Raw genomic sequence first — 13097 nt, 5'->3', positions numbered from 1 at the left:
GCAGCAAACGGGAGAGTAAAAATTAAGAGACTTCTGCAGTAATTTCACAAATGTCTGTCTGCCAGTGTACGTGGAATGCATTTTCTGTGAACTCTTCTTCTTATTGGCTTCACACTTTGCATGTTTATTGTTGAGGGACAAGGGATGTGCAGTGTAAACCTTGTGCGATTTGGATATTTAATAAGAGAGAAACTGGAATAAACCAGCTGTAGTCTGTAGCAGTCAGTGCGGACAGGGCAGTGTGCCCCATGTGTGCAGTCCGAGATGAACAAGTCTTCTTCTACGTCACCTGTGCTGATCTCTGTCATGTTAACAACATTCATAGAAACACTTCCTCTTTAACACCTTGTCTACAAAGTAGAAGTGCAATGTTGGTTTTGTTGCTGCGATTCGAGCATTACCACAGGCCAAACTAACAGCCCCAACACGCAGGTTTCAAACGGGCACTGCACTAATTATTCTCAAAAGTAATAGAAAAGTAAATATGCAATACAAACACAAGGAAATATAAAAAAAACAGTATTTATTGTGTCAGCAGTGAATGTACTTAAATGTGTTGTTTAAGCTTGACCCATGTGGAAACAAGATTTTCTGCTCATAATGTTTTTGAAATGCACACACAAGGTAAATCAGAGTATTCTCTTCTCTAAGATGTAGGGTGAGAGAAAGCGACTCACGACAGTCGGGTCTGTGTGATGACTCATCTGGTGGGCGGCATATCTTCTTAACTGCTCAGCGATACATCCCTCTAGGGCACAGACTGCAGCTACACTACAATATGGGGGTAACATTGCAGTAAGGTGTCACCAGAAACAACAGCATTGAGATACATTTTAAAATGCATCATGGAAACATTTGTTTAAAGTGGATGTAGCTCAATATGTACATGTTTGAAAACCATTAATTTGTTATCCAAAAGTGATGCATGTTACAGAACATCACCTCTCTCTGTTATGGGTTATTTAGGTAATGCAGCACTCATAAACCCTGCAAAACATTCAGATTTCATTCAGAACCTCCAGCTTAGGTAAAAAATAGCGCTCCGTCTCTTTGTACGCTGTGTTCCTGTAGGCGTGCGGCTTATATAAATCTATGCATTTGCATGAAATGGATCTTGCATGGTTTAGTCTATAAATGGATTGGATTGAAGAATTGATATCATGACAAATTCCTTTGTGATGCGTGTGAGAACGCTGTAAAGCACTGAACACACACACCTGAGGTAAAAAGCCATATTATATACAAAAGCAGAATGTGCCTCACAGATCCTTCACCATTATTAGCAGTAAACATCAACTGAACTGAGAAGTGAAGAAGATTCCTATCTAGGATTTTCCATGTTATTAGTATGAACAGTATGTAGTGAAGCATGAATAAAACCCTTATAAACACTGAGAGCTTATAACCGGTCTGAGCAGCGAGAGGAGAACATTGTTACATAAAGTCGTGTAGCTCTGCTCTATAACACTGACACTGCTGTTCTTTTTTCACGATATATCTATTTGTGGAATGTGTATTGTGAGCATAGTTGCACCAAGCATTCAGATTTTACCAAGACCAAGAGCCTAATGTTTTTTCTATCTGAGATAAATGGAGAAAAGTTCAGAAGGACAATTCTAAGCTTATTTTCTGATTAGGTGACACTTAGTATTGAGACTAAACTGATCAATCATGTTTTTTTCAGATCAGAGACACTTGTTTCTCACAGAGAGATTGTTTCTGTCTGTAATGTTGACCCTGTGATACGCTGGCGATGGATGGATGGAGGGACAATACCGAGTATTCATTGTTGATGTGTAGATATGTCTATGTCTAACTGCAACATAAGAATTGTACAAATGTACAAATGTATATTTTTTCCCAGGAAGCACAGAAGAAGTGCTGACACGTTTTATTTATTTTAAAATGCCACGTCACCTCAGGTGACCCATTATAGCTGCAGAGCTGAATTCCTTGAACCTACACCTTATCTTACGAGTTTCACGTCCTTATTACTGTAAAAAAATAGCACTTGCTGCAAAGATGTTAATTGCTGTTTCAGGAAGAAATACGTTACAAGATCCATAATATTTCTCTCTCTTCTGTGTGTGTCTCTGTCTATCTCTCATTCCTCTCCAGGATTGACAAGTCAACTTTGTCTGCACTGAAATCTCGGTGAGTTCTTCTTTAAATCCTGGTCACCTTTCTGCTTCTAAATCTAAATGTATCAGGTGAAAGTTTATATTCTAATCTTGGTTATGTCAGGCAAGGCCATACTTTGTGTTAAAGTGCTTGGGGAGAAAATATGTGGAGCACTGATGTGTAACTGCCCCATGTTCTGCCTCTTATTCAAGCTGCCCTATAATGCTGTAACTGATGAAACATGCTGCTGTGCACAGCCCGATAGGAAGATCTGCAGACGGACCTCACAATAGAATTTAAATACCAGATGAATACACATAAGCATTTTGTGTCTTGTGAGATGAGCCTCATTTCATTCAATGAAATGTATAATTTTGAAGATCACACCACCAGTTAGACTTATTCAAACACCAGCACCATAATGATGGGCTGTTTTGAAGGTTAGTATATATGTATATATATAAATAGTATCCACAGACTTTATAGACTTTGAAATCTTGTTCGTGTCTGCAGTGGTCGACTGAGACTGGCATGAACAATGTTGCATCATTTCAGACTGTCTGCAGCCCTGACATATCTCACATCTTAACTGATTCACTGAAAAAAGAAAGAAAAGCGGAACTCACGATGTCAATTCCCACAAGAACCAATTCAAGACTTTTGTTTCCTGTTGTGTGTTACCTCTGGGTGTTATGGTTTTTTCTCACGGCCGCTGAATCACACACTCAGTGTTTGTAGCATTTCTGCTTGTGCTCTTGATCCAGACCTCAGAGCTGGAGGTCGTGATGTCACTGCTGCAAATTAGTGAGCACATTCATTGACTTACATAACAATTCAACATAATTGTTTGATGCACTGTGGCTGCTGGATATTTTACATTACTTTGCCTCTTGTGTAACTTCTTATGCCCATGTGCTGGTGACAGCAGTGGCTGGAGGCATAATGTTTACAGGGTGGTCCGTCCATCTGTCCCCTTCTTGTGAACATGATATCTTAAGAATGCTCTGAGAGAATTTCTTCAAATTTGGTTCAAAGGTTCATGTGGGTGTTAGGATGAACTGATTCGATTTTGGTAGTCACAGGATAAAGTTGCTGTGACTTCAAAAAAAAATGTGTGGGGACTTGTGAACACTATAGCTCAAGAATGCCATGGTGTAATATCTTCTTATTTAAATGTTCACTTAGACTCACATATTAACTGATTAGATTATGGAGGTCAAAGGTCTGATATATTAACAACACAGAGCGAGTTGAAAATTGGCAAAGATCCAATTTAATGGATTCAATGTCAATGGTCAAAGGTCAAAGGTCACAGTGACCTCACATAAATCTAGATAATATGTCCATCGACTCAATCTGCAGTGGTTGGCAGCGGCATACAACAACAGGGCAGTCATTCTAGTTCTTTCTTTCTCTAACCCTTCACAACTATAACACACTGTCGGATTGCACTAAGTTTCCCTGTGTTGCTCCTCCACTTGCTTTGTTGATGTTTGAATCATTGGACTGATGACATTGTTCACTCTCAATTTGTCTATTTGTGTTTTGGAAACAAGAGCTGATGATGTTCAACATGAAAATTTAAGTTACTTTTATGTTTCATAGCTTTTAAAGGAGAAGTAACAGTTGGCATGTAGACATGATTTGTGCAAGTTGAGAAAAAACTGAAAATCATCCTAACAATGTGATATAAAAACAAAACAGCTGCTTTGGGAAATTAATTTTGAATGTGAGTGTACCATGTACCTGCCTCAGATGATATTGTTTCAGGGTTTTGTGTGCGAGGAGCTTTCTTTTGTTGAAACAAACCACCGGCAAAGTCTGCTAATGGAGGTTGCCGTAGTGATGAGAGGTAAAGGGCCTCTGCGTGTGTGTGTTAGTCAGTATGTCAATTTATATTAAATCTGTATCAACACACTCCAAACCCCAGTCAGTCTGAGCATATACACAAGCATGCAACTGAAGCAACTCACTTATTTCCAGTATTTCCATTACTGAGAGAGTCTCACTCGCTTTAAATCTTATTAGGTAATTTTGTTTAAAACTAGTAAAAAATTTGACATTACAGTTATATCATTTTTACCTGTTTCTCAGGAGGTAGAGCGGGTCGTCCACCAACCAGAGGGTCGGTTGTTTGATCCCTGCCGCCTCCACATTCAGAAGTGTCTTAGGGCAAGATGCTGAACCCAAAATGCTCCTAATGGATGTGCCGAGAGTGTATGAATGTGACATAAAAATGCTGAGTAAAGGGGTTATGCATGAATACGACTTGTAAATATGGTTTGAGTGGTTGGTAAGATAAGAGAAGCGCTTTATAAATACAGTCCATCTACTTGTTTTTTTTCAAGATTTCTTGGGGAAATTAGCTTCTTTGTCTTGAAACAACAGTGTTGCCCATTAATTGTACAAGCTGTGGCCCGCCATATTCTTATCTGTCCCTCCACAGTTTCATTATGAACCAACATTTTTTACAGATCTCACAATATTATAGGAGATTTCTAACTTGATTTGTGCACCGCTATTTTCTGCATGCCCACTAGCGTTACAGCTAGTTATCTCATACCCACAATATGGTCCATAACATAAAATAACATTTTTACCGTCAACCCAGTCACTCTGACCTCAGTGTTTCCACTGCAGTTGGGACATGTACTGCAGTTTTTTCTCTAAAACAACAACTTGTCTTTCCCTCTCAAGTCTCTGTGCCTGTCACTCAGAATCTGATGCACATGAGTGTGACTTATGTGCAGATATGCCCTTGTTACTGCCATAGATTTGATTAATTATGTGGGAAACACTGATAAAGATAAATAAGGAAGTGTTTCTTCACTTGGGGTGATTCAAGGCTTATTGTACTCGCATATTTTATAATCTTTGCAGTGTCGTTAATTATATCTGGTAACAGCTTTTCTACTCCAGATCCAGGATTTTATTCTTAGCTTATTCACGACCAAATGGGTTTCTTGGATTTCAATTTGATTTTATTTGTATAGCGCCAAATTACAACATACATTATCTCAAGGCACTGTACATATATACACGTCAGTGAACCTTCTTTGGTCAGATTGAAACTCTTTCATAACATGAATGGGCATAACTGCATACAGCTGTGTTTCAGACATGAAGCCTTGACCATGAAATAATATCCAGTTTCATTGTAAAGAAGGACATGTCGGTAATTTGCAGTGTTATCCACACACACACACACCCTCAGTGTATCCCACTGCCCTTGGTGTCATTAGACCGTCTACTCCTGAGTGGCTCTGAATATGAATGAGTGTGTCGTGACTCCTGTTTGAGCTGCTCCTCTACCCGAGTGCAGAATAGCATGCACTTATGTGTACGCTTGTGTGTGTGTGTGTATACGCTCATGTGATTGTGCTGAATCCAGGCGTTAGACGTAAAAAAGACAGGACAGAGGCAAATTAATAGATTAAAGAAAGAGAGAAACAGATATGACAGTCTGCAGTGTGTTCAGTGTCTGTGCTCTTACCTAACCTCATCTCTTCCCCTGTTTATCTCTTCTTGCTCTTTTCAGTCCTCCGTATATCTCCTTTCTTCTACCTGTTAATATTGTTAGACTATTTCTTCATCCTCACACTGGTGTTGTTGGTTGTGTAGTTTTTAATGATTTACAAAGCATCATTTGTAAAGCTGTGCCTTGAAAATACTTGTTTTCATAAAAATGCCCTGTGGACAAACCCATTCGATAACCACTGAGCCAGGTTAACCAGCTGAAGATCCCTCTTCTTCATCACTGTGAGCTGGTTCTCACATTCTGACTCATCTGCTGCCACAGCAACAGCAGATGAGTCTTCCTCCACCTGCTTTACCTTCACATGCATCTCATTGCCTTCATCCTTCAATTACTTAGAACCAAGTAATTGGTGCAACCTCCCCCGCTCTTACATGACATGTACATGTTCTGTTTAATGTGAGGTTCATCTTTAGCTTGACTGCCTCATAGAGGACCAAAAACCACAATTTTAGATTTGTATGTCGCCTAAGGTGACTGACCTTTCTGTGTGGATTTTGTATCTTCTCTCCCGTGTGTGTGGGTTTTCTCCAGGGGCTGCAGCTTTCTCCTACATTCGAAAGACATGCACATTGGGTTAGGTTAATGACATTTTCCCTGGGTGTGAAAGTGAGTTTGAATGGTTGTGTATCTGTGTGTGTTGGTCCTGTGATACATTAGCGACCTGTCCAGGATGTACCCCGCCTGTCACCCAATATCAGCTGTGATTGGCTCTGGCTCTCCCGCAACTATTAAAGACTAAATGGTATAGATAATAGATGGATGGATGGATGGATGGATGGATGGATGGATGGATGGATGGATTTATATCCAATTGGGCTGGTTAGCACTTTTAACTGTTAGGGGCACAGTTAAAAGTGCCTTGAATGTGGGTCAAGACGTGAAATACTATAGAATGCAAATTATACCGATGTGAAATTTTACTAGTAGTTTTAATACTTTGACCTTTAAGTTTGGTCCATGTCCTGGCTATTAACATGAAGGAGGTAGGAATTAGGTCTAGCCAGCCACCAGGTGGCAATAGAGACTCTTTGGCTTCAATTCAATGGAGCCGTCAAGATGTCCTTCTTTATATAGTGGGTACATAGAAATAAGACTTGAAGAGGAAAGCCCATATTTTTACTGTTGTTCCTCCACTTGCACACACCACTTTCTCTTCATTTGTATCACATGTTTTCTGTGTGGATGCTGTAGTTTTCAACCTTTGATAAACACACAGCTCATATTCCTGAATTATGACTTTAAGCACTCGGATGACAGAGTAGTTTTTTTCTAAACTCCTGCAATGTAATGAGGATGATCTGAGGGAAAAATAATAATAATAATAATAATAATAATAATAATAATAATAATAATAATAATAATAATAATAATAATAATAATAATAATAATAATAATAATAATAATAATAATAACTTTATTTGTATAGCACTTATCTAAATAAGCTTACAAAGTACTCCACACAAAAGTCCATGGCAAAAATGAAGAATCAATTGTAATAAAAGATACTCTGTTGACTTCAATTTAGGAGCCAAATCATAACATAATAAGGTTGAGGCCTTATGTTTTTAGAGAAAAAAACAACAGTTCCCACAATGAGCAACATTTTATAACAACAGCAGGAAGAAAAAGAGTGAAATGTGATTGATCACACATCAGATGGATGGGTGGTTCACAAAGTTTTGTGTCTGCAGGCCTGCAGGTGTGAGGATTTTATTTTTATTCTCTCTTTTTCTTATTCTGTCCTTTCTGACCATGAACTTTTTATTCCTCCCTTGCTTCACCATTTTGTCCTTCTTCCTCCTCCTCCTCTTCGTCCCCTTCTCCTCTCTCTCCTCCATCATTAAACCACAGTGGCCCTCTGTCTCTCCTCTGCTCGGTTACTACAAAGAGATACAAACAACTCCTCATTAATAACAGTATAATCAAACCTGTGTGTGTGTGTGCATCTGATTTGTCTTGAAGTGGTGGTGAGGCTGAATGAATATTATAAGTGCATTATCGGGTTATAATAGAGGAGACGGGGATGAAAGACACAGGGATTGAAGAGAAGCTGCACCTGATCAGCTTCTTCTTATTCCTCTGTGACGATGCCTCGCAGACTGTGGTGAGTGACCGATGCCTGTCTCATGTGTATGATTCTTTATGCTTGTAAATGCATGATTACAGTTAGTCCGTTATATATCTTTTGTGAATCAGTTCCTACTTTGTTTCCTCAAACCTGCAGTACAGTTCATCTGCCGCTGGACGATGAAAGCTGAGAGGAAAAATATCGCAGACAGTACATGTATTTTGCACAAAATGACCTAAACCAAAAATGAATAATTTAAACATTTATTAACTAATCATTATGAAGCTATTAGTGTATGAGGCAAGTTATAGGCTTCTATTCTATCCTTACAATAAGTTTTTAGGGGTAGACTGTAGCATTTTCAAGTAAAATCTGTCTCAAATGGCTGAATATACAAATTACATTTCTTCTTTATGATTATTACAGGGAAAAGCCTGTGATCCTGCTTTAAATTATGTTACAGTGAATGATCTGCTTTATTGATCATCTAATTCTCCCAGACCTGATTATATAATATATGGCAATTTTTTGTTCCAGATAGTTTCTGCGGTATATAATTGTTTTGTCAGATGCAAAGTGTATGTTTTTTTCATTTAGGTACTGTAACCTACTTTTTACAGTAGGTATTGGCTATGTATAGAAGAAAATAAACAGCGTAGATCTTATCGTTTCTAAATAATAATAATAATAATAATTATTATTTTTACCACTTTCTTTGGTGGGTTTGTTTTAAGCAAGAGTCCACAGCTCAGGATCTGGATATCCTGTACTGTTGGACCTTTGTGGAGGTATTTGCTATACTGAGTCCCAACTTAGTTTTCACTGAGGTACTGTTAGTACATGTTGGGTGGCTGTGGCTAAGGAGGTAGAGCAGGTCAACAACTAACCAGAAGGTCGGTTGTTGGATCCCCGTCTCCCCCATCCACGTGCCAAAGTGTCTTCGGGCAAGATACTTAAGCCCAAATTACCCCTGACATTTGTGCTCTACTTAGATGCACTGTATGAATGTGTGTGAGTTGGTAGAAGGCAAAACTGTACTGTGAAGCGCTTTGAGTGGTATTTAAGACTAGAACATTCATACAAATACAGTTCAGACTGTCCATTTGTGTTGAGTTGTGCTGTTAAATAAACAAGTTAAAAGGTTTCATAGTCTGTCATTCAGACATTATAATTTCTCTGTGTATTTGTTTCCTTTATCAAGAGACAAAAGAGATTAGTGAACTCAGAAAGTAATGTAGAATACAAGAAAACCAAGTTGAACAGAATGGTGTAGGACACAGTGTATTGGAGCAGATGGTAATAACAGTGTTGGTGTGTGTTGCATCTTCAGGATATTTGATGGCTCCAATCACACAGCTCTTCAGTCAGCACTGTTCATCAGCGTCTGATACAGATCAGATGATTGCTTTGTTCCGTAGGAGCAGTAGACAGGGGACGTGGCTGTAACAGGATCGATGTGAAGGATTACTAAGTGAGGTTCTGTAAGGAAAACCATAACACCTCTGTGTCACTGTGTGCTGCTGCTCGTCTTCACCACTGACCTCCCCTATGTATTTACCAAAACAAAAACGAGAGTGTTTAATTTCTAAGGCTCATCCCCAGATTTTTTTACAGGCAGGATTTTGAATCTGGCCGACTGCCACTTCCTCCCTGCTGTTCTTAACATGCATGTGTGCACCAGAGAGTCTGCAGCTTTCTGCTGTTAATTGGACGTTGATACTTGTCACACATTATTTCTATCCTTTGCGTCTCCCCTTTCCCTGATGTCATCTGCTTCTACTTCCCATGTCTGCTAGTCTCTGCTTGGCTCAAACAAAACAGCTGCTCACGTCTGAGAGCGTTGTCCTCTCAGACCGCATGGTTACCGCTCTGTGATGTGGATCTACGCGCACCTGCGGCGTTCCTCTCTCTGCTTTTCAAGAATATGGATGCAGCTAGCACACAAGTTTCTGGATGATGCTGATCTGTAGTCTAATTTAGCATTTAATTAATTATTTTAATTTGATTAATTAGTATTAAATATCGTTATTTTACCTCAGCCAAGGCGATTATGTTTTCATCAGTCTTTTGTTAGTCAGCAGGATTATGCAAAAACTACTTGACAGATTACCACGAAATGTGGTGGAAGGATGCAGTAAGCTTCGGCAAAGAATTCATAAAAATGATCAAGGAATGATATTTATGAGTGTGTGTAAATGGGTAAAGATGCAAATAAGATGAGGTTTCATAAGGACACTGTGGGGCATTGGTGGAGGTATAAACTCTACTGAGGGTCATTCTAGGCCTGCATCAGCGTCTGTACTCTCCCACTGTGACTGTGTTCCCTTTTGCAAATAGCCAATAAGAGAAGGCTTAAATAAGTTCTACCTGAGTCAAATTGTTATGTCGACTGACGGACAGGATGAGTGACAGAAAATATAAAAAAAAGTAAAAGAGCATGGACAGAGGAGGTATCTCCTTCTTAGAAAGTCCGGTAGGCAGGTGTAAATGTTATCTGTCTGCCAGCATCATGGAAAATAGCAAATGGGCTGCCGCTGCTATTTCTGGAGCCTGGCATTTACTCTATCTCTGCTCCCCCTTCTATACAGCAGGTGAGTTGTGACCACCGAACAAACACCAGACTAAACGTCTGCTGGTATTATATTGACTTTAGACGAACGCTTATTAAAGCACGAGGCTATGCTCTGTAGCCATAAAGCTGTCAGCTTTATGGTGTTTTGCTTATTTGAGGCAGTTGGTGATGTAGCGGTAGAGTGAAAGGTGAGTATATAGCACACATGGTGGACAGTTTGGGTTTTCATCACACCACACAACTTCACTGGGTGATACTGAGGTTAATATGGAAACCGTTGTAACAACACAAACACACCCATATACAAGAGTTGCATTTCCTAAAAAGTTAAACTGAAACTGTGTCGATTTGTTTCTATCAGACTCTGGGCGGCTGTATGAGCGTGTGTGTGCATGTGTGTGTGTGTGTGTTTGCGAGAGAGACCGTGAGAAAGGTAGAGAAACCAAGGAGACCACAATGTTACAGAGATAGTTGCTCGAGTCGGATGTGGGAAGTGGTTGAACTCCACCCATCCTCAAGAGCTCAGGGGAGGATGCTACACTTCCTCTTCTCTTACACATCAAATTTCAGAGTTACAAAGCATACACAATTCAATTTACAATTGTTTTTTCTATACATGATATTAACTATTGCTCTCCCGCCAGTTTTTAAATTAAAATGATTGTTAACTTTTAAACCCTAAGTGATTACAGCATCATAACTGCATTAATAAAGATGCAATCATGTCATCTTTCCCTGGATTATTTGGATATAAATCATTAATTCAGCTCATACACTTTTCTTGAACTGTTTTCCTGCACCCGTTGGGAAAATCAACACATTTTCAGCTGTTTCTCCTGTGACCACTGGAGGGAGCTGACTACACGTGTACTACACGACAAAAGTGTCTCTCAGAGAATGAACTCTAGAATGAGAGCAGGTGAAGGGAAGTCGAATGATCACCAGGGGGCGGTATTGCTCTATTTTAGTGTCAAGCTCAGACCCACCTGTTAACATGTTCACTTGTTGAAGCTGAAATACATTCTACACACAGGACTGTTAAACCAATAGAGAGGATACACTCTTATTTACTGTGAGAAGAGGTTAATGAACATTAAATGCAGGTGACATGACATGTTTGTATTCATTGTGAGTCTTAACCACACATAAATTGGTTGTTACACACAAACCAACCACAGCTCCACATACTGCATATTACTGTCACCTCAGATAAAGCTCCTAAAACCCTCTGCACCTCATGTTTATAGGCTACCACTGCAAGGCAAATGCACTGTGTGTTTTTCAGCCATAGTACTGTATGTAGTGGCCTATAGGGAGCCAAGGCTGTTGCCATGGCAGCGGGAACTGATGATCACCTAAGGGATGGTCCAATATGGTTCATTGCCATGATGAAATGCCCCGTTTATCTATCAAGCTGCCAGACTTCATTACCAGTGCATGAAAACATGAACACCGCAAAAGATAATCGGGCTCGCAGTGCTATTGGTTGCCTATAGTGACCACAGTGCGCCCCCCCCCCCCCCTCCCCCCACCCCGGATGTAAAGATTGCTTGTGTGTGTGTGTGTGTGTGTTTGTTTCTGAGCAAAGGAGGATAGAACATGGGAGCAAAGCGTTACATGACTGGTACTTACTGTGCTTAGCGCCTTGTGTAACATTTTGCACAGTGTGTCTGTGGAGAAGTTTTGTTTCATTCATACGTTTGCATGTTTTTATTCAAATGAATTAACATGGTGACTGCAGGTTAAAGGTCAGGTGGTTGTCACTGATGAAACAAATACTGGAGGGGGATAAGGAAGGCTGTGTGATTTTGATGAGAGCAGATGATATGTGTGAGTAGCATTGAATAAAAAAATGTTATCAATTAAATAGCACTATCAGTACATAAGCATACATCGTATAAAAAGAAGGATGATGGCATCCCAACCTAATCTCAATTCCTCCTTCCAAATTTACCATGAAAATTGGCACCACAGTTAAAATATAAAGGGATATAAAATACATACAGTATATAAAAAACTGAGACTAATACAGTTTAAAGAAATAAAACCTTAAATAAATGCAGGCTATATCTTCACATCCCACCACAGAACCAAAACAATAAAGTTGCAGGTTGTGAAAACAAAAACAATGAACACTATTAAAGAAGCTAAAAAGCACTGTGGAGCTGAGAGAAAATACACAGTTCAGTGCTATTATCTGTTGATTAATCACATACCTCTTTCACATTCAAGTTTTTTCTATTAAGATACACACATCTTTAAATCTCTCATCTGTGTAAAACCAAACACTTTCATATTTTTTAATTCACAGACAAAGCTATAATAAGCAGTTTCCCAGAATGACGGTAACAACAGATGAAAATGAGTCTGAACACTGACAATTTGTCTTTTCATCGATGGACAAGAACCCAACTGACGGAAAAATATCTGCTTATTTCTCTCAGTCTACAAAATACGACATGTGTTACCACCGTGTGTGCTCAGCTTATTACTGTCTTGTTCCTCTCAAGTCCCCCAGACAACCAGCTGCCTCTTTGCTTTTGACAAATATTTACTTCTTGCTTTCCCTGATTCCCCCCCCCCCTCACCCCACCCCACCCCACACACATGCACACACACATGCACACAGACACAAACACACACACACACACACACACACACACACACACACACACACACACACACACACACACACACACACACACACACACACACACACACACACGCACACGCACACACACACACACACAGAGTAGCTGATAAGCGCACCATCTGGCCTGAGTGCTGCCTGTTAAAGG

Source organism: Limanda limanda, chromosome 6 (genome assembly GCF_963576545.1).
Source record: "Limanda limanda chromosome 6, fLimLim1.1, whole genome shotgun sequence".
Taxonomy (NCBI): Eukaryota; Metazoa; Chordata; class Actinopteri; order Pleuronectiformes; family Pleuronectidae; genus Limanda; species Limanda limanda.
Note: the sequence above shows the minus strand (reverse complement) of the source record.